The following is a 24706-nucleotide window of genomic DNA, read 5'->3' on the forward strand; positions in this document are numbered from 1 at the left end:
ACACCCTTTGGAGGATCGAGTGAGGGCAATTAAAGGTGCCCCGGCCCCCACCACAATCCAGGAGTTAAGGTATTTGTTTAGGACTGGTGACATATTATGGAAAGTTCATACAGAACAGGGCTTCCATTGTGGACCCCCGACACCAATCACTAAAAAAGGTGCAAGCCTGGGAGTGGTCCGCCCGCCGACAGGCCTTTCAAGAAGATCAAAGAACAGCTCTCCTTGGATAACGTCTTGGCACACTACGACCTCAGAAAAGAGTTGGTGCTCACTTGCGACGCGTCTCCACATGGCGTTGGTGCAGTTCTGGCACAAAGAGGGCAAAATTGACCGGAACGGCCTATAGTGTTTGCTTCCAGGACGCTGGCAGCAGCAGAACGGAAGTGCGCCCAAATTGAAAAGGAAGGACCGGTTGCGATCTTCGTGGTGAAGAAATTTCACCAGTATTTGTACGGGCGGAAATTCACTTTCGTCACAGACCACAGGCCATTGCTGGGCTTGCTGAAAGGAGACAAAGCGGTGCCACCAATAGCTCCGGCCCGGATCCAACGCTGGGCCCTCCTACTGGCGGCGTACCAGTATCAACTGGAGCATCGGCCAGGAACCCGGGTGTCAAACGCCGATGCACTAAGCAGGCTGCCATTACCGGACACCCCGCCATTAGTACCCAGAATAGAGGTAACTGTGATGACGTTACAGTTCCTGGACACCCGTCCAGTGGCCGCACAAAACATTCGTTTGTGGACTCAAAGGGACCCGGTTTTATCAAAAATAAAACACATGGTGCTAACGGGGGAGATGGAAAGGCCGGTCCAGGCGGAATTTCACCCTTACTGGAGCAGGAGAGAGCAGATCACTGTGGAAGATGGGATACTGCTAGGGGGGGCTCGAGTAGTAGTTCCAAGTCAAGGCCGTCGAGCCATACTGGCTGAACTACATCATGGGCACCCTGGAGTCTCAAAAATGAAGGTGGTGGCCAGGAGCTATGTCTGGTGGCTGGGCCTTGACATAGACATAGTGGCATTGGTAGGTCGGTGCCAAGAATGCTAACAAGGGCAGAAGGTGCCACCGGCAGCCCCGCTGCACCCATGGGAATGGCCGGGTAGACCATGGTCGTGACTTCATGTCGATTTTGCAGGCCCGTTTATGGCTTCAATGTTTTTCGTGATAGTAGACGCCCATTCCAAATGGCTGGATGTCTACAAAGTAAACTCGGCAAAACCAACAGCTACCATCGGAAAAACTTTGCACCTTGTTTGCAACAATGGTATCCCGGAGGTGTTAGTTTTGGATAACGGATCGGTTTTCACCAGCCAGGACTTCACAAAATTTGTGAAGTCGAATGGCATTCGGCCCATAAGGACGGCACCATAACCCCCGGCATGGAATGGTTTGGCGGAGACAGCCGTCCAGATCCTAAAAGTTGGGTGGAAGAAACAGTCAGCAGCGTCATTGGACCACCAAACTGTCCCGCTGGCTAATTGACTACAGGACAACCCCACACGCCACAACGGGAATAGCACTGGCGGAGCTGCTCAGGGGCAGCCGACTCCGAACCAGGTTGCTTTTACTATTCCCAAACTTAGGCGGAAGAGTAGAGCAACACCAAGAGGCCCAATGCAGGCGCCATGACAACACCCGCCCAGAAAGGCCGTTCAACACGGGAGAAAAAGTATGGGTCAGAAATCATGCCAATGGCTCCACATGGGGAGCAGGAACAGTCAAGGCCAGGACAGGACCTGTGTCATAAGAGATACGTGTGGGAAAGCATGTAATAAAGAAATACCTGGACCAGGTGAGGGCCTCAGAGTAGTTTCCTCCCCCGGAGGTGACTCAGACCAGCATACCAAGGACCGTGGAGAGTCCTCCCCAACAAACTATTCACGCCCCTCCGACACCACTGGTGAGGACATCGGACTCGGACATGGACACAATGGATGATGCCGCAGCTGTCCCCTGCCGCCGGAGGAAATGGGCGAACCATCCCTCGGGCGCTCACATTGGAAAAGGCGGGTGCCTAGCCGTTATACCCCCCCTACATCGGAGGCCGAAGTGGAGGATCCGGACCCATTGCAGAAACGAAGCAGGAGACCCGAGAGTCACGAGGACCATGGGTGCTCCTCGGACTTTGGGGGGGAGGGGTGTAATGACTTAGAACAGGCCTTTGAGATTGGCCAATTAGAATATGAGTTCCGTGATTAGTGGCCCAATCAGGGAACCCCTTTTTCTGTATATAACAGGGAGTTATACAGAGAGATCTTCTACACTCCTGATGTAGACTGCAAGCTGAACGCACCTGTTTTTTTTGTCTGTTGGTTTTATAAATAAAAGGAATTCTGGTGAAGGGACTTCTGCCTCCATGAACTTATTACAGATTCGGAATTTGGGTTTTCCTCCATTTTGAGTTGTTCCACCATTTTGTGTCAGCCAAAACTGTTAATTCAGCTGAATTCTATCTTGGACAACACATGCAAACCAGTCCTAACTGAGACTCGCCCTCCCCTTATCTGTTATGCTCACTCTCAGGAATTAGTCATGTTTCCGGACAGTCACTAACTTCTGCCTCAGCAACATTTGCTCTGTTGGTCAGGGAAAATAACTCAGTGGCTATGGACAGGAAGGCTCCACCAACAATAACAGAGCTTGTAATGAATTGGGCACTCTAAGTTTCTTTCTTTTTTAATAATCTTTATTTTCACAAGTAGGCTTACATAAACACTGCAATGAAGTTACTGTGAAAAGTCCCTAGTTGCCACATTCCAGCACCTGTTCGGGTACACAGAGGGAGAATTCAGAATGTCCAATTCACCTAACAAGCACTTCTTTCGGGACTTGTGGGAAGAAACCGGAGCACCCGGAGGAAACCCACACAGACACGGGGAGAACGTGCAGACTCTGCACAGGCAGTGACCCAAGCCGGGAATCGAACCTGGGACTCGGGCACTGTGAAGCCACAGTGCTAACCACTGTGCTCCCCTGTTGTTTTTATTTTTAAAAAATGCAAGAACAGAGTGTGTGAGGTTTGCAGGATACATGTTATCTCAATGGCCGAGCTGAATTAGGCCTTTGTGAAGATCAGAACACTTCTGAAGTAACTATTGTTTTTGGGCATGAGGCCAGGCTAACAAAGGATCAACAAGTATCACCAAGTGTTAATGCATCAAGTAATAATAATAATCACTTATTATCACAAGTAGGCTCCAATGAAATTTCTGTGAAAAGCCCCTAGTCGCCACATTCCAGCACCTGTTCGGGGAGGCCGGTACGGGAATTGAACCCGCACTGCTGGCATTGTTCTGCATTACAAGCCAGCTGTTTAGCCCACTGTGCTAACCCAGTTTCCACATTTGATACCAGCATGAGGAACAATTAGGGAAACTCTGTGGCACTGGGGAATTGCAACGGAATCACAGGCATCTAAGTAATGGGCTAACTTAGGTTTATTACCTTCAACTCTGAATGAGGCCTTTAACAATACATGGCTGAATTTGCAATAATACTTTTTAGCTTACGAGTATTATTTAGCACTATGTATTAACTGACTATATATATATCTACATACATAAAGACTAGTGTAGAATGTCAATGCAATCAATGCCATACCATGTACTCACCCTGTACAACCTTTACAACTTGTGATTATGGCTCCACACTTATAGTAAGAACTCACTTTGTATAACCTTAAGCATAATTGATATTGTAATATTTCCAGACTAAGCATTATGAAAATATTCTGTGAATCAGAAGGGGGTGACCATATTAGCCTTTATATTAAAAGGTAAATGATTCAGCAGGAAGAAGCTGGTTTGGCCACATGACCAGATAGCTGATAAGGGAAACTAGGGGTGCGATTCACCGGAAACATTTCTGAGTGTGGTAGTGAGCGGGAACTGCCGCGAGCTTCGCAGCGCTCGGCCTGGCGAGGGCGGGAATGCTAGTCAACTTTAATTGGCCCACCTAAAGGGCAGCACAGTGGTTAGCCAATGGCGCTGAGGACCCAGGTTCAATCCCGGCTCTGAGTCACTGTCCGTGTGGAGTTTGCACATTCTCCCCATGTCTCCGTGGGTTTCACCCCCACAACCCAAAGATGTGCAGGTTAGGTGGATTGGCCACACTGAATTGCCCCTTAGTTGGAGAAAATATAATCGGGTATTCTGAATTTATTTTGAAACAAAATTTGGTCCACTTAACGAGGCCCCACGGGCAACAGGCCGCAAATGAAGGACCGTCAGCCGATTTGCCAGGACCACAATCGCCAGTTCCGCAAGAAGGAAAAGTCCAGGATATACGATAGTGACAGGAGTAAAAAGAGTGGTAACAGAACGGTTGTCCGAAAAGGTACATAGGGTGCAATTCTCCCTTCGGGAGACAAAGTCCCGGCGTCGGAGTGAAAACCGGACTGTTTCGCTCCGGTATCGGAGTCCGCTCCCAGCCCCCTATTCTTCCGCCCCAGGGGGGCTAGTTGCAGCGTCGCGTCATTTACACGCGTCGGGCCTTGGCGCCGCGTAAATGCGGTGCCGTGTAAATGACGCAGCCGTCGCCGCGTAAATGGCATTAACCGCGCATGCGCGGTTGCCGTCCTCCCCGAGGCCGCCCCGCAAGAAGATGTCGGATGGATCTTGCGGGGCGGCGGAGGAAAGGAGGTCCTCCTTCAGAGAGGCCGGCCCGCCGATCGGTGGGCACCGAAGGCGGGCCAGACCCCTTTTGAAGCCACCCCCAGTGCAGGAATCCTCCCCCCCCCCCCCCACAGGCCGCCTCCCCCAGCGTTCCCGCGCTGTTCCCGCCGGCAGCGACCAGGTGTGGACGGCGCCAGCAGGAAGCCGTCGTGTTGGGCAGGCCGCTCGGCCCATCACGACGCGGCCAGCCGTGATTCTCGCCGCGCAGGTTTGGGGGGGGGGGGGTTGGTGGGAGAATCATGTGCGGGTGTCGGGGCGGCGTGGCGGGACTCGTGCGGCGCCCCAGCGATTCTCCCACCCGGCGTGGGGGGTGGGACAATTCCGCCCATAATCTGTGCTCTCATGTCTGTAAGGGAGAGGAGTTTGGCTGACTCCTTTTTTATTTTCTTTTTTAAAATAAATTTAGAGTATCCAATTTTTTTCCAATTAAGGGGCAATTTAGCGTGGCCAATCCACCTACCCTGCACATCTTTTGGGTTGTAGGGGCAAAACCCATACAAACACTGGGAGAATGTGCAAACTCCACACAGCCAATGACCCAGAGCCAGGATCGAACCTGGGACCTCGACGCCCTGAGGCAGCAGTGCTAACCACTGCGCCACCATGCTGCCCTCAGGTGACTCCTTAAGTTAAGGATGACTATCTCCCGGCCACCTTTATGTGGATCCTCATTAAAAGCCTGTGTACAGAACCTACCACATTTGATCCTGGTCTACTTTTCTGAATCTAACATGCCACCTAACCTGCACATTTTTGGACACTAAGGGGCGACTTAGCATGGCCAATCCACCTAACATGCTCACCTTTGAACTGTGGTTGGAAACCTGAGCACCCAGAGGAAACGGTGGCACAAGTGGTCAGCACTGCTGCCTCAGCTCCAGGGACCCAGGTTCAATTCCGGCCTCCAGTGACTGTGTGGAGTTTGCACTTTCATAGAATTCCCAGTGCAGAAGGGGGCATTCCGCCCATCGAATCTGCGCCAGCCCTTGGAACGAGCACCACAATTAAGCCCACACCTCCATCCTATCCTCGTAACCCAGTAACACCACCTAACCTTTTTTTGGACACTAAGGGCAATTTATCATGGCCAATCCAGCTAACCTGCACATCTTTGGACTGTGGGAGGAAACCGGAGCACCCGGAGGAAACTCACGCACACACGGGGAGAACGTGCAGACTCCGCACAGACAGTGACTCAAACTGGGAATATAACCTGGGACCCTGGAGCTGTGAAGCCAACGTGCTGCTCAGTGTCTGCGTGGGTTACCTCCGGGTGCTCCGGTTTCCTCCCACAGTCCAAAGATGTGCAGGTTAGTTGGATTGGCCATGCTAAATTGCCCTTAATGTCCAAAAAGTTAGGTGGGGTCACTGAGTTATGGGGATAGGGTGGAGGCATGGGCTTAAGTTGGATGCTCTTTTTAAGGGCCAGTGCAGAATCGATTGGCTGAATGGCCTCCTTCTGCACTGTAGATTCTATGACCTATTCTAAATCCACTCAGGCACGTTCAAATTCCACACAGTCATCCAAGGCTGGAATCGAACCCAGGACCCTGGCGCTGAGGCAGCAGTGCTTACCAATGTGCCACCCTCAGTTTTGCTCAGTGAAAATTGGAGGTGCGCAGATATCTTTGAAGATTCTAAGGACGGAGGAGATTACAGAGACTGGGAGGGGCAAGATCATGAAGGGATTTGACAACAAAGATGTGAATTTTAAAATGGAGGTATTACATTACCAGGAACCAATATATGTCAGTCAGTGCTGAGATTATGGGTGAAGGGGCTTGGCGTGAGTAAGAATACATGGATCCATTAACCATAACGTGAAAGTGCATTTATATCTTGCCTTTAATATAATAAATGAAATGGAAACGGCAGCATGGTGGCACAGTGGTTAGCACTGCTGCCTTGTAGCACCATGGACCTAGGTTCAATTTCGGCCTCGGATGGCTGTGCGCGCGGAGTCTGCACGTTCTCCCTGTGTTTTTGTGGGTTTCTTTCGGGTGCTCCGGTTTCCTCCCACTGTCCAAAGATGTGCAGGTTAGTTGGATTGCCCTTAGTGTCTAAAGGTTAGGTGAGGTTGTAGAGTTCCAGGGATAGGGTGGCGGAGCAGGCCTAGTTAGGGTGCTCTTTCAGAGGGTCGCTGTGGGCTCGATGGGCCGAATGGCCTCTTTCTGCACTGTAGCGATTCTTTGAAAACTCCGTTTCGGACAATGTCAAGTTGGTGAGGGTGGAATGTTGGAGACCAGTCAGGAACGTACCAAAATAGTCATGTCTAGAGGTGACGAAGGTATGGCTGAAGCACCCACATCTAGAGTCATATGTAGTTCTGGTGATGGGAGCTGCCCATTGGGCAGCATGGTAGCATTGTGGGTAGCACAATTGCTTCACAGCTCCAGGGTCCCAGGTTCGATTCCCAGCTTGGGTCACTGTCTGTGCGGAGTCTGCACGTTCTCCCCGTGTCTGCGTGGGTTCCTCCAGGTGCTCCGGTTTCCTCCCACAGTCCAAGGATGTGCAGGTTAGGTGGATTGGCCATGATAAATTGCCCTTTGTGTCCAAAATTGCCCTTAGTGTTGGGTGGGGTTACTGGGTTATGGGGATAGAGTGGGGGTGTGGGCTTGGGTAGGTGCTCTTTCCAAGAGCCGGTGCAGACTCGATGGGCCGAATGGCCTCCTTCTGCACTGTAAATTCTATGAAATGTTATTGAGTTGGTAATAGGCAGTCTCAGTGATGTAAAGGCTGCCCAAGGAATGCAGTAGCAGGTACTTGAACATGTGTGTATGTGACCTTTATAATTGTCCATTCCATCTTTTTGACAAATGTGTCATTGTTAACTATAGAATGGTTATAACGCAAGGCTATTTGGCCGTAGTATCCAGACCATTTCTTAAAAAATAAATTTAAAGTACCCAATTATTTTTTTTCCAACTGGGCAGCACAGTGGTTAGGTTTTCTTTTTAGGTTTTAGAGTACCCAATTATTTTTCCCAATTAAGGGGCAATTTAATGTGGTCAATCCACCTAACCTGCACATCTTTGGGTTGTGGGGGTGAAACCCACGTAGACACGGGGAGAATGTGCAAACTCCACACAGACAGTGACCTGGGCCCGGGATCGAAACTGGGTCTTCAGCGAAGTAGGCAGCAGTCCCTTTTTGAAAATAAATTTTGAGTACCCAATTATTTTTTTCCAATTAAGTGGCAATTTTGGCATGGCCAATCCATCTACCCTGCACATCTTTGGGTTGTGGGGGTGAAACCCATGCAAACACGGGGAGAATGTGCAAACTCCACATGGACAGTGACCCAGATCCGAGATCGAACCTGGGAGTTGGCGACGTGAGGCAGCTGTGCTAACCACTGTGCCATCGTGCTGCCCTGTAATATTGCCTTTTTTGTCTGCCTTTTCTATCTCCTGAATTATTTTCTGACTCACATCCAGACGAGTGCTCGGTGGCCTGTACACAACTCCCATCAGGGTCTTTTTACCTTTATGATTCCTCAACTCTCCCCACAGATTCTATGCCTTCTGATCCTATATCGCTTCTTGCTATCGATTTAACTTCATTCATTATGACCAATGTAACTTTGCCCATCTGCCTGTCCCTTTTTATAGGACACATATCCTTGGATATTTAGATCGCAGCCCTGATCCCTTGCAGCCACATCTCTGTGATGCCCACAACATTGTACCGGCCAATTTCAATGTGCGCAACAAGCTCATTTACCTTGTTCCGTATACTGCGCACATTTAAGTACAACACCCTCAGTCCTGCATTGACCACCTCCCTTCTCACACTTGTCACCGTTTTTGCTCTGCCTTAGGTTAGATTATTGCCAACTTCAATACTCTCTGTTCTATACGTGGTCTGGAAACTTTATTAACCTCTCCTGAGACCTCAGGTACTTTAACTAGTTGAAAGTCCTTATCATTAACATGCACTGTCATAATATACACCAGTATATCATGGTGCAGACACACACACACTGATGGACTCACAGCAAGACCAATCAACACACACAACACCGTTTGCAGCACAGATCTTCACCATGTGCTGAGTGCATAGACTGGTTCGGACAGGCATAGGTCTTTAGTTTAATCTAACATCATGTTAACCCACAGTGAAAGTATGTTCAACAGTTTCCAACTTAATAAAATAGTGTTGCACTATTTTAAGTGTTGATGGCCTGTATGTGTTCCACGGATCCAGAGCACCCAACACAACAAGCACTTCTACCCTTTCCTTTAACTTTGAATTTCTAATTCTCCGTACAACTGAAACCCCACCCGCCATTTAGTTTAAAGCCCTATCAACAGTCCTAGTTTTACGATTCGCCAAGACTCTGGTCCCAGTGTTATTCAGATGAAGTTCTTCCCATTGGAACAGGTCCCCTCTTCCCCAGTACTGGTGCCAGTGTCCCATGAATTCAAGCCCATTCCTCCCACATCAAACTTTGAGCCACTCATTTGCCTCCTTAACCTTATTGACTTTATGCAAATTAGCTTGTGGCTCAGCTAATAATCCAAAGATTATTACCTTTTTGGTTCTGCTTTTTAATTTAGCTCCCAGCTGTTCTTACTCCCTTAGCAGAACCTCTGTTCTTGTTCTATCTATGTTGTTGGTACCTATGTGGACCATGACAACTGGATCTTTTGAAAAAATAAATTTAGAGCAACCAATTCTCTTTCATTTCCAATTAAGCGGCATGTCCAATTCTCCTACTCTGGACATCTTTTTTTTAAATAAATTTAGAGTACCCGATTACTTTTTCTAATTGAGGGGAAATTTAGCGTGGACAATCCACCTACCATGCACATCTTTGGGTTGTGGGGCTGAGACCCACGCAGGCACGGGGAGAACGTGCAAACTCGTCACGGACAGTGACCCAGGGCCGGTATTCGAACCCGGGTCCTCAGCTCCCTCGACAGCAATGCTAACCACTGTGCAACCTTGCTGCCCTCCTGTTACCCTGGACATCTTTGGACTTGTGGGGACCCACGCAGACACGGGGCGAATGTGCAAACTCCACACGGACAGTAACATGGGTCCGGGATTGAACCCGGGTCCTCAGCGCCATGAAGCAGCAGTGCTAACCACTGCTCCACTATGCCGCCCCGACAACTGGATCTGTACCCTCCCACTCCAAGCTCCTCTGCAGCCCAGATGAGATATTCCCAACCCAAGCACCAGGCAGGCAACACAACCTTTGGGATCCTTGGTCCTGGCCACAGAGAACAGTGTCAATGCCCCTAACAATACTAACACCCATTACGACTACATTTCTTTTATTCTCCCCCCCACTTGAATGGCTCCCTGTTACCATGGTGCTATGGTCAGTTTGCTCACCCTCCCTGCAGTCCCATTCCCGTCCACACAAGAGTAAGAATCTCGGACCTGTTGGACAAGTTCAGGACTGAGGCTCCTGCAACCCTACTCCTCGATCCCTCTACCTGCCGCACTTACAGCCACACCCTCTTGTCCCTGACCATTGGCCAAATTTAAGGTATTTAATGGAAGTGGTGTGACTGCCTCCTGGAATACATTGTCCAGGTACCTCTCCCCCTCCCTGATGTGTTGCAGCGTCCGAAGCTCAGAATCCAGCTCATCAACTCTGAGTTCCTCAAGCAACCAACATTTACGACAGACATGCTCACTAGGAACCACATTGGGGTCCACCAGCTCCACATTGCGTAAGAACACCACCTCACCGGACCCTCCATCTCTATTTTATTTAATTTGTTTTTAAGGTAGCACAGTGGTTAGCACTGTTGCTTCACAGCTCCAGGGTCCCAGGTTCGATTCCCGGCTGGGGCACTGTCTGTGCGGAGTCTGCACGTTCTCCCCGTGTCTGCGTGGGTTTCCTCCGGGTGCTCCGGTTTCCTCCCACAGTCCAAAGGTGTGCAGGTTAGGTGGATTGGCCATGCTAAATTGCCCTTAGTATCCAAAAAGGTTAGGTGGGGTTACTGGATTACGGGGATAGGGTGGAGGTGTGCGCATAGGTGGGCATAGGTAGGGTGCCCTTTCCAAGGGCCAGTGCAGACTCGATGAGCCGAATGGCCTCCTTCTGCACTGAAAATTCTGTGATTGTATGTGGCTGCATCACAGCTTATGGCAACTGCTCGGCCCAAGATTCCAAGAAACTGCAGAGTGTGGTGAACTCAGCCCAACGCATCACACAAGCTTGCCACCCTCCCATTGATTCTGTCTACACCTCCCACTGCCTCAGGAAGGTGGACAGCATTGTCAGAGACCCCTCCCACCCAGGCTTTGACCTCTTCCAGACCCTTCCATCAGGCAGAAGGTACAGAAGTCTGAAGACCCGCACATCCAGACATAGGAACAGCTTCTTCCCCACAGCTATTAGACTCCTCAACGACTCCCCCTCAGACTGATCTGTTCTCTATAAGAACACTATTCACGACGTCCTATGCTGCCCTTGCTTATGTATTTGCTTTTTTTGGCCCCTTGATCCGTACTGTAACCAATCACTATTTGTTGATTTCCATTCATCAATGTACTCTGTTGATTATTCTTTTCTCTACTATGTACGTACTGTGTACGTTCCCTCGGCCGCAGAAAAATATTTTCACTGTACTTCGGTACATGTGACAATAAATCAAATCAATCAATCACAGATATGTCCAAAGATGTGCAGATTAGGTGGTTTGGTCATACTAAAGTATCCCATAGGGTTGGGGTTGCAGGAAAATGGCAGGAATTAGACCTAGGCAGGGTGGTTTTTCGAAGGGTGGGGGGCAGACTCAATCACTTCCTTCTGCACTCTCTGTGCAGACAAGGTGAATTGGCCATGCTAAATTGCCCCCTCGTGTCCAGGGATGTGCGGGTTAGGTTTAAGAGGCGAGGGCAGGAAAGTGGACCGTGCAGGCAGAGTGGTGTTGGTGCAAACCCGGTGGCCCACATTGCCTCCTTCTGCATTGTAGGGATTCTATGATTCAAGACTGAATTAAATTCTCCATAAAAAGGAAGAATGTAGGGCAGCATGGTGACGCAGGGGTTAGCACTGCGCCGAGGTCCCAGGTTCCATCCCGGCTCTGGGTCGCTGTCCGTGTGGAGTTTGCACATTCTTCCTGTGTTTGCGTGGGTTTCGCCCCCACAACCCAAAGGTGGACTGGCCACGTTAAATTGCCACTTAATTGGAAAAAATGATTTGGGTTCTCTGAATTTATTTTTAAAAAGGAAGAATGTGCAGGGTTGGGTTGGGTGGGGTGGGAGATAGCACTTTTCATTGGAAGAGCCATCCTAGGCACGGTGGACTGAATGGTCTCAGTCTGTTCTGTAGTTCACATTTGTCAAAATAATAACCAAGCTCACTTCCTGGTTTCTAGGTGCTTTCCGATTGAGTAGCAGGGGGTGTTCTGGGGACGGGAGTTGTCAAACCGAAAGCGAGTTCTCTCGAACATGGAGAGTAAAAGTCGTGTCCCGGTGAGCTCCCTTTGATTTGGCTACAATTCTCGATGAATTATCGATTCACTTGTCCGGTTCTTCTCTTCGCCCTCGCCCTGTTGCAGCCTCTCGGTTTCCGCAGACACAGGACTCTCGGTGAAGCAGGTAAATTAGTGACTGGGGGCCAGTCTTCAAGTGGGGCTGGGGATCGGAGGTCGGGAATGCGAGCCCGCTCGGGGGGGGGGGAGGGGGTCGGGAATGCGAGCCCCCCGCCCCTGTGGGGGGAGATCGGGAATGCGAGCCCCTCCGCTCCTGTGGGGGAGGCCTGGAATCCTGCTCGGAGGAGAGAGGGAGGGGGGAGATGCCAGCTCCCGCGAGTTGGTCAGGTCCCGGGGGGGGGGGGGGGGATGCCAGCTCCCGCGAGTTGGTCAGGTCCCGGGGGGGTGGGGATGCCAGCTCCCGCGAGTTGGTCAGGTCCCTGCAGTGGGACACCAGAGCATTAAACTTTCTGCTGCGATATTACAGCCTCAGAGCTGCTGTTGCTGGGGTTAAGCAGAAGGCTTTAAACATGCATCCGGTCGATAGTCATAACTTTGCAATGTTGTTGCCAGGAGCTATGCTGCAACGTCTTCAGAAAGCACTTTATACACAAACGTGAAATAGGACGCCCAGCTCCGCCTTCGCAGCACTGCTCTCCACTTCATCAAAGGTGATTAGGAATCACCCTTTGATTCATCAATGCCCATTTGGCAGGCTGCTTATGTGGATGCGCAGAAATTACCTCCAGTTAAATACTGGGGAGCCCAATATCATTCTCAGATCCCAGTCACCGACTATCCTTCGCCCTGGCAATAGTCTGAAGCTCTTTGCAATATTGGTGTCATTTGGCTCTGAAGAGAGCACTTCTGATTACATATCAGTGCCATCAAAGACTGCCTCCGCACTTTCACCTGATTCTTGCAGCCTCACCTGCTGCTGAAACACATGGTACATTGTATACATTATACCACCAGGGTTGCCCAAATGTTAGGCCACGGAATCCCTAGTGACCCTCAAGAACATCGGGGAACCTCAAACATTTTCATAATGTTAATGCCCCTTTATTGCCATGAAATAGTGGCACAAATCAAATGTAAACAAGCTCTTTCTAGCTATAACCATGTATATATTAAGAATTAAGAAGTGGCACACAGTCATAAATACATATTAGTCAGCTACATGGTCCCCTCACGTTAACCTCTGTCCAAGCCACCCTCCCATGTCCCTGAACATTAACCCTTGAAAGTCTAGGAGTGGGTAACCTGGTAATTAAAAAAACAAAGATTTTAGAGTAGCCGATTTATTTTTTCCAATTAAGGGGTAATTTAGTGTGGCCAATCCACCTACACGGCACATTTTTTGGGTTGTGGGGGCGAAACCCACGCAAACACAGGGAGAATGTGCAAACTTCACACGAACAGTGACCCAGAGTCGGGATCGAACCTGGGACCTTGGCGCCATGAGGCAGCAGGGCTAACCCACTGCGCCACCGTGCTGCCCTACCAGGTAATAATTTAAAAGTTCCCTCGTTAACAAAATGCTTAATTCATTCCTTTGGGAAGGGAGCGGGGGGGGGGCCTCGCATTCCCGACCTCCCCCCACAGGAGCTGGGGGGGGGGCTCGCATACCCGACCTCCCCCCACAGGAGCGGGGGCTCGCATTCCGGACCTCCCCCCACTGGAGGGGGGGGAGGGGCTGGCATTCCCGATCTCCCCCCACAGGAGCGAGGGGTGGGGGGGCTCGCATTCCTGACCTCCCCCCACAGGAGCGGGGGGCTCGCATTCCCGACCTCCCCCCACAGGAGTGGGGGGGCTCGCATTCCCGACCACCCCCCACAGGGGCAGGGGGGCTCGCATTCCCCCCTCCCCACAGGAGCGGGGGGGGGGCTCGCATTCCCGACCTCCCCCCACAGGAGTGGGGGGGCTCGCATTCCCCCCCTCCCCACAAGAGCGGGGGGGGGCTCGCATTCCCGACCTCCCCCCACAGGAGCAACCTACCTCTGGGATTTCCACCCCACGTTCCTGTTTCTGGCACAGGATAAGGGCATCAATAAGCCTAGACACAACCCACCCATTCTTGCCAGCCTTATTGCAGGGGTTTTCAATTTTTCCATAATTTTGGGCTGGCTTTTGCCAGGACTACTCCGTAGAGTAGTCATGAACCCATGGGAGAAACCCTAGTCTGGAATTGGAAATTAGGCATTCAGCATTCCCTTTGGGAAAATGCCCCTAAGGTCATTTAAACACAGCCAGCCAGTGAAATTCCCATTGAAGATCTTTAATCTTAGGGGTGGCATGGTGGTGCAGTGGTTAGCTGCTGTCTGCAGCACTGAGGATCCTGGCTCGATCCCGGCCCCAGGTCATTCTCCGTGTGGAGTTTGCACATTCTCCCCGTGTCTGCGTGGGTCTCACCCCCACAACCCAAAGATGTGCAGGGTAGGTGGATTGGCCTCGCTAAATTGCTGCTTAATTGGAGAAAAAATAATTGGCTACTCTAAATAAAAAAAAGACCTTTAATCTTGTCCAAGCAAACATGCAAGTCATTGAAAAACCACTTAAAACAAAAAATGACATGATCCCCAAAGGAATAAAACTCTTAAGTTATGCAGAGCTAGCAGTCATCTGTAACTGTGGCAACAGCCTGTCACGGGATTCAATGCATGAATCATTCTTGGATCTCAGCCAATCAGGCCATCAAGTAATGTAATAATAATAATCTATATATCTATATTGTCACAAGTAGGCTAATATTTATTGTCACAAGTAGGCTTACACGGTAACTTCATTGCAGTGTTAATGTATGCCTACTTGTGACAATAAAGATTATTACATTTTTAATAACACTGCAATGAAGTTACTGTGAAAATCTCCTAAGCGCCACATTCCAGTGCCTGTTGCAATTTGTTTAGCCTGTTTCATAATCAAGTTGCTAGGCGACTGTCCGAAGGCTGTCAGCCGCCCAGCGTCGGGAGCGGAGGGTGCACGAGGCTCTCTGCAGTGGAGTGCAATCATTCGTGTCTGACACTGTCGCCCTTCGCCCCCTCCGGGGGACTCCCAGAATCAGGCACATCATGATTAAAGGTTCTTTTGTTATTCTGCCTCCATAGATAGTTCAGCCAGTGCCTTATTGGGCCCCTCCACCAACACCCCCCCCCCCTTCTTTTCGCTTCTGTTGGTACAGAGGCGAGGGAATCTGGTCTCACCAGCTCAAAGTTTAGTGCTTGTACCGTTTGTTTTTTGTACAACTGTGTTGAGAACTGTTTCAATAATCAGAGTGTCCTACCCCCCCTTTGCCCGTACATTGGTACTAAGGGGAGAGTACGCTGTTTCTCCAACGCAAAATTAATATTTGTACCGTTTGGCCCTGTATACATTTTTTACTGTTTTAATAAAAAGATATGGCCTCTGAATGCATGGCTGCATTTTTAAAAAAAAAGAGCAATGGACTTGTCCTGATATGAAATGAAAATCGCTTATTGTCACAAGTAGGCTTCAAATGAAGTTACTGTGAACAGCCCCTAGTCGCCAAATTCCGGCGCCTGTTCGTTGAGGCATGATTTTTTTCAAAGGGATTTGAATGGCTTTTTTTAGCTCCTAGAGTATTTCAAAGATTGTCAGTGTTCGTATAAAGCCATAAGATTCACACATTTTGAACAAACAAGAATAAACTTTAATATACAAGGTCAAAAAGGCAATACAATTTATAATATCAATCTAAATCTCTTACCATTCTGGTTTAGTTTGAGATACATGTGAACACTTCACATTGCACAATAAATGAAAAATGTTCCAGAGATTTCTCAGCAACGCACCCAAATGCCTGTAAACACTGAGTCAACCAATCTCATTAAAATTCTGTCTCTCTCATGAGTGTCTCCAAACCATCATTTTTGAAGATCAAGCCTCTGAATTCCCTCAAAGACGCTGCAACTCAGACTGCCTCAATAACTGCACAACTCCCAGGCTTTCAAACTAGTCTCCTGATACTCCCGTTCCCCTGTCTTCACCCCCCAGCCTCGACTTAACGATGCATTTCAGCTCTTTAACAACACCTAGCTTCACTTTGATGGCACTGCCCCTCGATTTTACCATGTTCCAATCCCCCCAGCTTCACCAAGCCATAAATGGCTGCCAGGGCTACTTCATTTTTAAAACTTTATCGTCACAAGAGGCTTACATTAACACTGCAATGAAGTTACTGTGAAAAGCCCGTAGCCACCACATTCCGGTGCCTGTTCGGGTACACAGAGGGAGAATTCAGAATGTCTAATTCACCTAACAGCACGTCTTTCGGGACTTGTGGAAGGAAACCGGAGCACCCGGAGGAAACCCACGCAGACACAGGGGAGAACGTGCAGACTCCTCACAGAGAGTGACACAAGCCGGGAATCGAAACTGAGACCCTGGCGCTGTGAAGCGACAGTGCTAACCACTGTGCTACCGTGCAGCCCATTGGCCTAACCATTCCCAACACCGAGCCACTGACCTTCTCAGCTTTCAAGGGGATTCTCCTGAGCCCTTCACTGCACAACGGTATCAAATAGCTCCTGGGACTTCTGAGCCCGAACTACACAAAGCCAGCAAACTACAACACTTTTGCTGCCCATAGCTTGCTAACAGCAGTAGGTTTTTGGTATGTCTTTTCACCTGCTGTAGAACACTCACACCAGTAGCAATCACACAGGATAAATGGACCTTAAGCCCCTACCCATTGTGGGCAGCATGGTAGCATTGTGGATAGCGCAATTGCTTCACAGCTCCAGGGTCCCAGGTTCGATTCCGGCTTGGGTCACTGTTTGTGCGGAGTCTGCACATCCTCCCCGTGTGTGCGTGGGTTTCCTCCGGGTGCTCCGGTTTCCTCCAACAGTCCAAAGATGTGTAGGTTAGATGGATTGGCCATGCTAAATTGACCTTAGTGTCCAAAATTGTCCTTAGTGTTGGGTGGGGTTGCTGGGTTATGGGGATAGGGTGGAGGTGTTGACCTTGGGTAGGGGGCTCTTTCCAAGAGCCGGTGCAGACTCGATGGGCCGAATGGTCTCCTTCTGCACTGTAAATTCTATGATAATCCCCATAACAATGTAGCCTTCCAGGGCTCACTGAATTCTTTTAAACTAAACACAGCTCTAACTCCCAAAAGAAAACAACTCTCTGGCCTGCATTTCTTTGCAAGCAATATGGATCACATCCCCAATTCTCCAGCTATGGAAGCCCACCTGCTTCATATCTTTCTCGTTAGCTCCTTGAGTCAACATGGGCCCCAGGCTTTGAGTGCAGTATTCAAAGCGCTTTAGTTGCATTAATCTCATTTTCTGTAGGCAAACATTCATTTTGCAAGGACTAAAATTAACCTTAAAAAAAATTATGACCCAGGGGCGAGATCCTCCACTCCCACGCTGGTTAGGAGAATCGCCTGGGCCGCCAAAATTTCCCGGGACGCCGTTCCGACGCCCTCCCGCGATTCTCCCAAGCGGCGGGAACGGCCCGGTCGAGTTCCGCGGGCCGCAGGCCAGAGAATCGCCGGAGACACCCAAAATGGCGATTCTCCGGCACCCCGGCTATTCTCAGGCCCGGATGGGCCGAGCGGCCAGGCCAAAACGGCGGGTTACCCCCGGCGCCTGGTTGCTGCAGTCGTGGGCGGTGCGTGAACGCTGGGGGGCGAGGGGGGGCGGCCTGCAGGGGCGAGGGGGGATCCTGCACCGGGGGGCACCTAAAATGTGGGGTGACCACGATCGGTGCCCACCGATCGTCGGGCCGTCCTCTCTGTGGGAGGACCTCCTTCCTTCCGTGGCCCCGCAAGATCTGTCCGCCATCTTCTTACGGGGCGGACGTAGAGAGGACGGCAACCACGCATGCGCGGGTGACGTCAGTTATGCGGCGCCGGCCGCGTCATCTATGCGGCGCCACCTTTATGCGGCGACAAGGCCTGGCGCGTGTAGATGACGCGGCCCCGATCCTAGCCCATTGTCGGGGCGTGAATCGTTCGGGATCGGGGCCGTTTCGTGCCGTCGTGAACCTCGACGGCGTTCACGGCGGCGTGGGCATTTCGGCGCGGGAGTGGAGAATCCCGCCCCAGGTGTATGAATTTGAATATGCTACAAATCTGAAATTAAAAATGTCTTAAAACGATGATCATGAAACTATTTTCGATTGTCATAAAAACCTGTCTGGTTTACACATATCCTTTAGGGAGGTTAATCTGCCATCATTACCTGGTGTGACCTACATGTGACTCCAGATCCATAGCAATGTAGTTGACTCTTAAATATCAAATGTGGATGTGGTTTATTTCGACTTTCAGAACACTTTTGACAAGGCCTCACATAACAGATTAATATGTAAAGTTTTTTAAAAATACATTGAGAGTACCCAATTATTTTTTTTCCCAATGAAGGGGCAATTTAGCGTGGCCAATTCAGCCAACCTGCACACCTTTGGGTTGTGGGGGTGAAACCCACGCAGACACAGGGAGAATGTGTAAACTCCACACAGACAGTGACCCAGGGCCGAGATTTGAAATTAATTGAAAATGAAAATCGCTTATTGTCACAAGTAGGCTTCAAATGAAGTTACTGTGAAAAGCCCCTAGTCGCCACATTCCGGCGCCTGTTCGGGGAGGCTGTTACGGGAACCCGGGATTTGAACCCGTGTCTTCTGCGCCATAGGCAGCAGTGCTAACCACTCTGCCACGTGCTGCCCTATTAATATGTAAAGTAAAATCTTATGGGATTAGGGGTAGTGTCCTGAGATGGATAGAAAGCTGGTTAGCATACAGGAAGCAAAAATGTTGGAATAAATGGGTCTTTTTCTGATTAGCAGGCAGTGACTAGTGGGGTACCATAGGGATCTGTGCGAGGACCCCAACTGTTCACATTACATATTAATGATTTGGACGAGGGAAATAAATGTATTACCTCCACATTTGAAGATGAGAAAAATTTGGGTGGGTGGGTGAGCTGTGAGGAGGATGCATAGATGCTTCAGCAGGATTTGGACAGGCTGAGTGAGTGGGCACATGCATGGCAGATGCAGTGTAATGTGGATAAATGTGAGGTTACCCACTTTGGTAGCAAAAATAGGAAGACAGATTATTATTTGAATGGGTGTAATTGGGAGAGGTGGATACTCAACGAGCCAACGAAGGTTCACCAGGCTGATTCCTGGGATGGCGGGGCTGTCATATGAAGAGAGACTAGGGCAGCCTGGTGGCCCAGTGGTTAGCACTGCTCCCTCACGGCGCTGAGGACCTGGGTTCGATCCAGGTCATTGTCCGTGTGGAGTTTGAAAATTCTCCCCTTGTCTGCCTGTGTCTCACCCCCACAACCCAGAAAATGTGCAGGATAGGGGAATTGACCAGGCTAAATTGCCCCTTAGAACATAGAACATAGAACAATACAGCGCAGTACAGGCCCTTCGGCCCACGACGTTGCACCGAAACAAAAGCCATCTAACCTACACTATGCCATTATCATCCATATGTTTATCCAATAAACTTTTAAATGCCCTCAATGTTGGCGAGTTCACTACTGTAGCAGGTAGGGCATTCCACGGCCTCACTACTCTTTGCGTAAAGAACCTACCTCTGACCTCTGTCCTATATCTATTACCCCTCAGTTTAAAGTTATGTCCCCTCGTGCCAGCCATATCCATCCGCGGGAGAAGGCTCTCACTGTCCACCCTATCCAATCCCCTGATCATTTTGTATGCCTCTATTAAGTCTCCTCTTAACCTTCTTCTCTCCAACGAAAACAACCTCAAGTCCATCAGCCTTTCCTCATAAGATTTTCCCTCCATACCAGGCAACATCCTGGTAAATCTCCTCTGCACCCGCTCCAAAGCCTCCACGTCCTTCCTATAATGCGGTGACCAGAACTGTACGCAATACTCCAAATGCGGCCGTACCAGAGTTCTGTACAGCTGCAACATGACCTCCCGACTCCGGAACTCAATCCCTCTACCAATAAAGGCCAACACTCCATAGGCCTTCTTCACAACCCTATCAACCTGGGTGGCAACTTTCAGGGATCTATGTACATGGATACCTAGATCCCTCTGCTCATCCACACTTTCAAGAACTTTACCATTAGCCAAATATTCCGCATTCCTGTTATTCCTTCCAAAGTGAATCACCTCACACTTCTCTACATTAAACTCCATTTGCCACCGCTCAGCCCAGCTCTGCAGCTTATCTATATCCCTCTGTAACCTGCTACATCCTTCCACACTATCGACAACACCACCGACTTTAGTATCGTCTGCAAATTTACTCACCCACCCTTCTGCGCCTTCCTCTAGGTCATTGATAAAAATGACAAACAGCAACGGCCCCAGAACAGATCCTTGTGGTACTCCACTTGTGACTGTACTCCATTCTGAACATTTCCCATCAACCACCACCCTCTGTCTTTCAGCTAGCCAATTTCTGATCCACATCTCTAAATCACCCTCAATCCCCAGCCTCCGTATTTTTTGCAATAGCCTACCGTGGGGAACCTTATCAAACGCTTTGCTGAAATCCATATACACCACATCAACTGCTCTACCCTCGTCTACCTGTTCAGTCACCTTCTCAAAGAACTCAATAAGGTTTGTGAGGCATGACCTACCCTTCACAAAGCCATGCTGACTATCCCTGATCATATTATTCCTATCTAGATGATTATAAATCTTGTCTCTTATAATCCCCTCCAAGACTTTACCCACTACAGACGTGAGGCTCACCGGTCTATAGTTGCCGGGGTTGTCTCTGCTCCCCTTTTTGAACAAAGGGACCACATTTGCTGTCCTCCAGTCCTCTGGCACTATTCCTGTAGCCAATGATGACATAAAAATCAAAGCCAAAGGTCCAGCAATCTCTTCCCTGGCCTCCCATAGAATCCTAGGATAAATCCCATCAGGTCCCGGGGACTTATCTATTTTCAGCCTGTCCAGAATTGCCAACACCTCTTCCCTACGTACCTCAATGCCATCTATTCTATTAGCCTGGGGCTCAGCATTCTCCTCCACAACATTATCTTTTTCCTGAGTGAATACTGACGAAAAATATTCATTTAGTATCTCGCCTATCTCTTCAGACTCCACACACAATTTCCCATCCCTGTCCTTGACTGGTCCTACTCTTTCCCTAGTCATTCGCTTATTCCTGACATACCTATAGAAAGCTTTTGGGTTTTCCTTGATCCTTCCTGCCAAATACTTCTCATGTCCCCTCCTTGCTCGTCTTAGCTCTCTCTTTAGATCCTTCCTCGCTACCTTGTAACTATCCATCGCCCCAACCGAAACTTCACACTTCATCTTCACATAGGCCTCCTTCTTCCTCTTAACAAGAGATTCCACTTCCTTGGTAAACCACGGTTCCCTCGCTCGACGCCTTCCTCCCTGTGTAATTGGAGAAAAAAAAGGAATTGGGTACTCTAAGATTTTTTTTTAAATATGAGGAGAGGCTAAGTCAGTCAGGGTTGTATTCATTGGAGTTTAAAAACGAGAGAGTGGATCTTCAAAACTTACAAAATTCTAACAGGATTAGACCCCCCACCCCCCGGTGAACGAGCGCCCCCCCCCCCCCCCCACAGGCCGCCACCCGACCCTACGCGCAGAGTTCCCGCCGGCAGCGACCAGGTGTGAACAGCGCCGGCGGGACTCTGCCGTTTCCGCGCGGCCACTCGGCCCATCGGCCCATCGCGGCTCGCGATCGGCGCCACGCCTAACGCGTCGGCGCAAATGTCGCCGATTCTCCGCTCCTCGGAGAATCTCCTGCCGGCGTCGGAAACAATGGCGCGAGCGGCATTTCTCCCATACGGCGTGGCATGGGAGAATCCCGCCCCCTGACTCCCAAAAGCCTGTCCACTATCTACAAAGAGTGTGATGGAATATTCTCCACTTACCTGGATGAGAGCAAGTCCAATAACACTTGAGATCAACACCATCCAGGACAAAACAGCGTCTTGTTGGTACCCCGTCCACAATGAAATGAAAATCGCTTATTGTCACAAGTCGGCTTCAAATGAAGTTCCTGTGAAAACCCCCTAGTCGCCACATTCCGGCGCCTGTTCGGGGAGGCTGGTGTGGGAATTGAACCGTGCTGCTGGCCTGCTTTAAAAGCCAGCGATTCAGCCCTGTGCTAAAACAAACATTCACTCCCTCCACCAGCAACGCACAGTGACAGCCTTGTACCCACTACAAGATGCAATGCAGGAACTCACCAAACCTCCTTTGACAGCACCTTGCAAAACCCACGGCCACTGCCATCGAGAAAGACAAGAATAGGAACACCGTCACCTGGAAATTTCCCTTCAAGGCACTTAACATTTTGACTTGGAAACAAAATGGCCGTTCCTTCACCGGGTGAAAATCCTGCAACCCCCTCCGTAACAGCACTGTGGATGTACCTACACCTCGAGGACTGCCGCTGTTCAAGAAGGCGTCTCACTACCACTTTCTTGGGCAATTCGAGATGGGCAATAAATGTTGGCCTAGCCAGTGTCACCCACATCCCAGGAATAAATTAAAAGGAAACATAATGATTGTTCCTTCAACATCAGCACATGTTATGAACCTCAGTGGTGTAATTAATATTTCAGCATAACCTCATACAGACCACGTTTTAGATTCTGCAAAGCTTAACTACTTTGTCTTGTTAACAACTTGCTTAATCGCATCATTTAACAACCACAGTTGATTTAACCACTTCTAACAATCGCCTTTTAACATTTTCCAGAATAGATTATCATTCTTTGCACCTTGGCATAAAAGACAAATAATATAAAAACATCATTTAAAAAAAATCATCGAACAAAGTGTGGATTTCTTTTCTCCCCTCTGGGCACCCTCTCCTCATCAACAACTTGGTTGTTGTCGCACTTTAATGTGGTAAAACCTAAAGCTGCATCTACATGATTACTATGAAACAAAATTTAACATCAGGAGATAATTGAAACAGACTTTCGAGAAAAAAAAATGTTTTCACAGGTACCCAATTCATTTTTTTAATGATTAAGGGGTAATTTAGCATGGCCATGTCCCCATCTCCTCCCTTCAGGTCAGGCAAGGCAGGCAGGGCGGGAGTCGGGAATCTCTGACCCTATGCAGCCACTTTCCTCCCTCGTCTCACTGCCTCCCTACCTTATTTCTGAGAGAGGGATGTGTCATTTCCCCTGTCCTATTCCTGTTTTTAAAAATTTAGAGTACCCAATTCATTTTCTTTTCCAATTATGGGGCAATTTAGTGTGGCCAATCCATCTACCTTGCATATTTTTGGGTTGTGGGGGTGAAACCCACTCAAACACGGGGAGAATGTGCAAACTCCACACGGAGTGACCCAAGCCGGGAATCGAACCTGGGACTCGGGCACTGTGAAGCCACAGTGCTAACCACTGTGCTCCCCTGTTGTTTTTATTTTAAAAAAATGCAAGAACAGAGTGTGTGAGGTTTGCAGGATACATGTTATCTCAATGGCCGAGCTGAATTAGGCCTTTGTGAAGATCAGAACACTTCTGAAGTAACTATTGATTTCGGGCATGAGGCCAGGCTAACAAAGGATCAACAAGTATCACCAAGTGTTAATGCATCAAGTAATAATGATAATCACTTATTGTCACAAGTAGGCTCCAATGAAGTTTCTGTGAAAAGCCCCTAGTCGCCACATTCCAGCACCTGTTCGGGGAGGCCGGTACGGGAATTGAACCCGCACTGCTGGCATTGTTCTGCATTACAAGCCAGCTGTTTAGCCCACTGTGCTAACCCAGTTTCCACATTTGGTACCAGCATGAGGAACAATTAGGGAAACTCTGTGGCACTGGGGAATTGCAACGGAATCACAGGCATCTAAGTAATGGGCTAACTTAGGTTTATTACCTTCAACTCTGAATGAGGCCTTTAACAATACATGGCTGAATTTGCAACAATACTTTTTAGCTTACGAGTATTATTTAGCACTATGTATTAACTGACTATATATATATCTACATACATAAAGACTAGTGTAGAATGTCAATGCAATCAATGCCATACCATGTACTCACCCTGTACAACCTTTACAACTTGTGATTATGGCTCCACACTTATAGTAAGAACTCACTTTGTATAACCTTAAGCATAATTGATATTGTAATATTTCCAGACTAAGCATTATGAAAATATTCTGTGAATCAGAAGGGGGTGACCATATTAGCCTTTATATTAAAAGGTAAATGATTCAGCAGGAAGAAGCTGGTTTGGCCACATGGCCAGATAGCTGATAAGGGAAACTAGGGGTGCGATTCACCGGAAACATTTCTGAGTGTGGTAGTGAGCGGGAACTGCCGCGAGCTTCCCAGCGCTCGGCCTGGCGAGGGCGGGAATGCTAGTCAACTTTAATTGGCCCACCTAAAGGGCAGCACAGTGGTTAGCCAATGGCGCTGAGGACCCAGGTTCAATCCCGGCTCTGAGTCACTGTCCGTGTGGAGTTTGCACATTCTCCCCATGTCTCCGTGGGTTTCACCCCCACAACCCAAAGATGTGCAGGTTAGGTGGATTGGCCACACTGAATTGCCCCTTAGTTGGAGAAAATATAATCGGGTATTCTGAATTTATTTTGAAACAAAATTTGGTCCACTT

The 24706-nt window shown here is 49.1% G+C and overlaps 1 protein-coding gene across 3 annotated transcripts in view; it reads left to right on the plus strand.

Annotated features, from left to right (window-relative positions):
* Positions 1–12013: 12013 nt before the first annotated feature.
* LOC140390332 (uncharacterized) overlaps positions 12014–24706 on the plus strand; it is a 108070-nt gene continuing 95377 nt past the window's right edge. For 2 of the 3 annotated variants that reach the window (XM_072475402.1, XM_072475403.1), the window contains exon 1: positions 12014–12242. The gene's annotated coding sequence lies outside the window, so the exon portion shown is untranslated. The remainder of the gene's footprint in view (positions 12243–24706) is intronic. The other variant, XM_072475404.1, reaches the window with a different exon arrangement.

The sequence above is a fragment of the Scyliorhinus torazame genome, chromosome 14 (assembly GCF_047496885.1).
Source record: "Scyliorhinus torazame isolate Kashiwa2021f chromosome 14, sScyTor2.1, whole genome shotgun sequence".
In the NCBI taxonomy this organism is placed as follows: domain Eukaryota; kingdom Metazoa; phylum Chordata; class Chondrichthyes; order Carcharhiniformes; family Scyliorhinidae; genus Scyliorhinus; species Scyliorhinus torazame.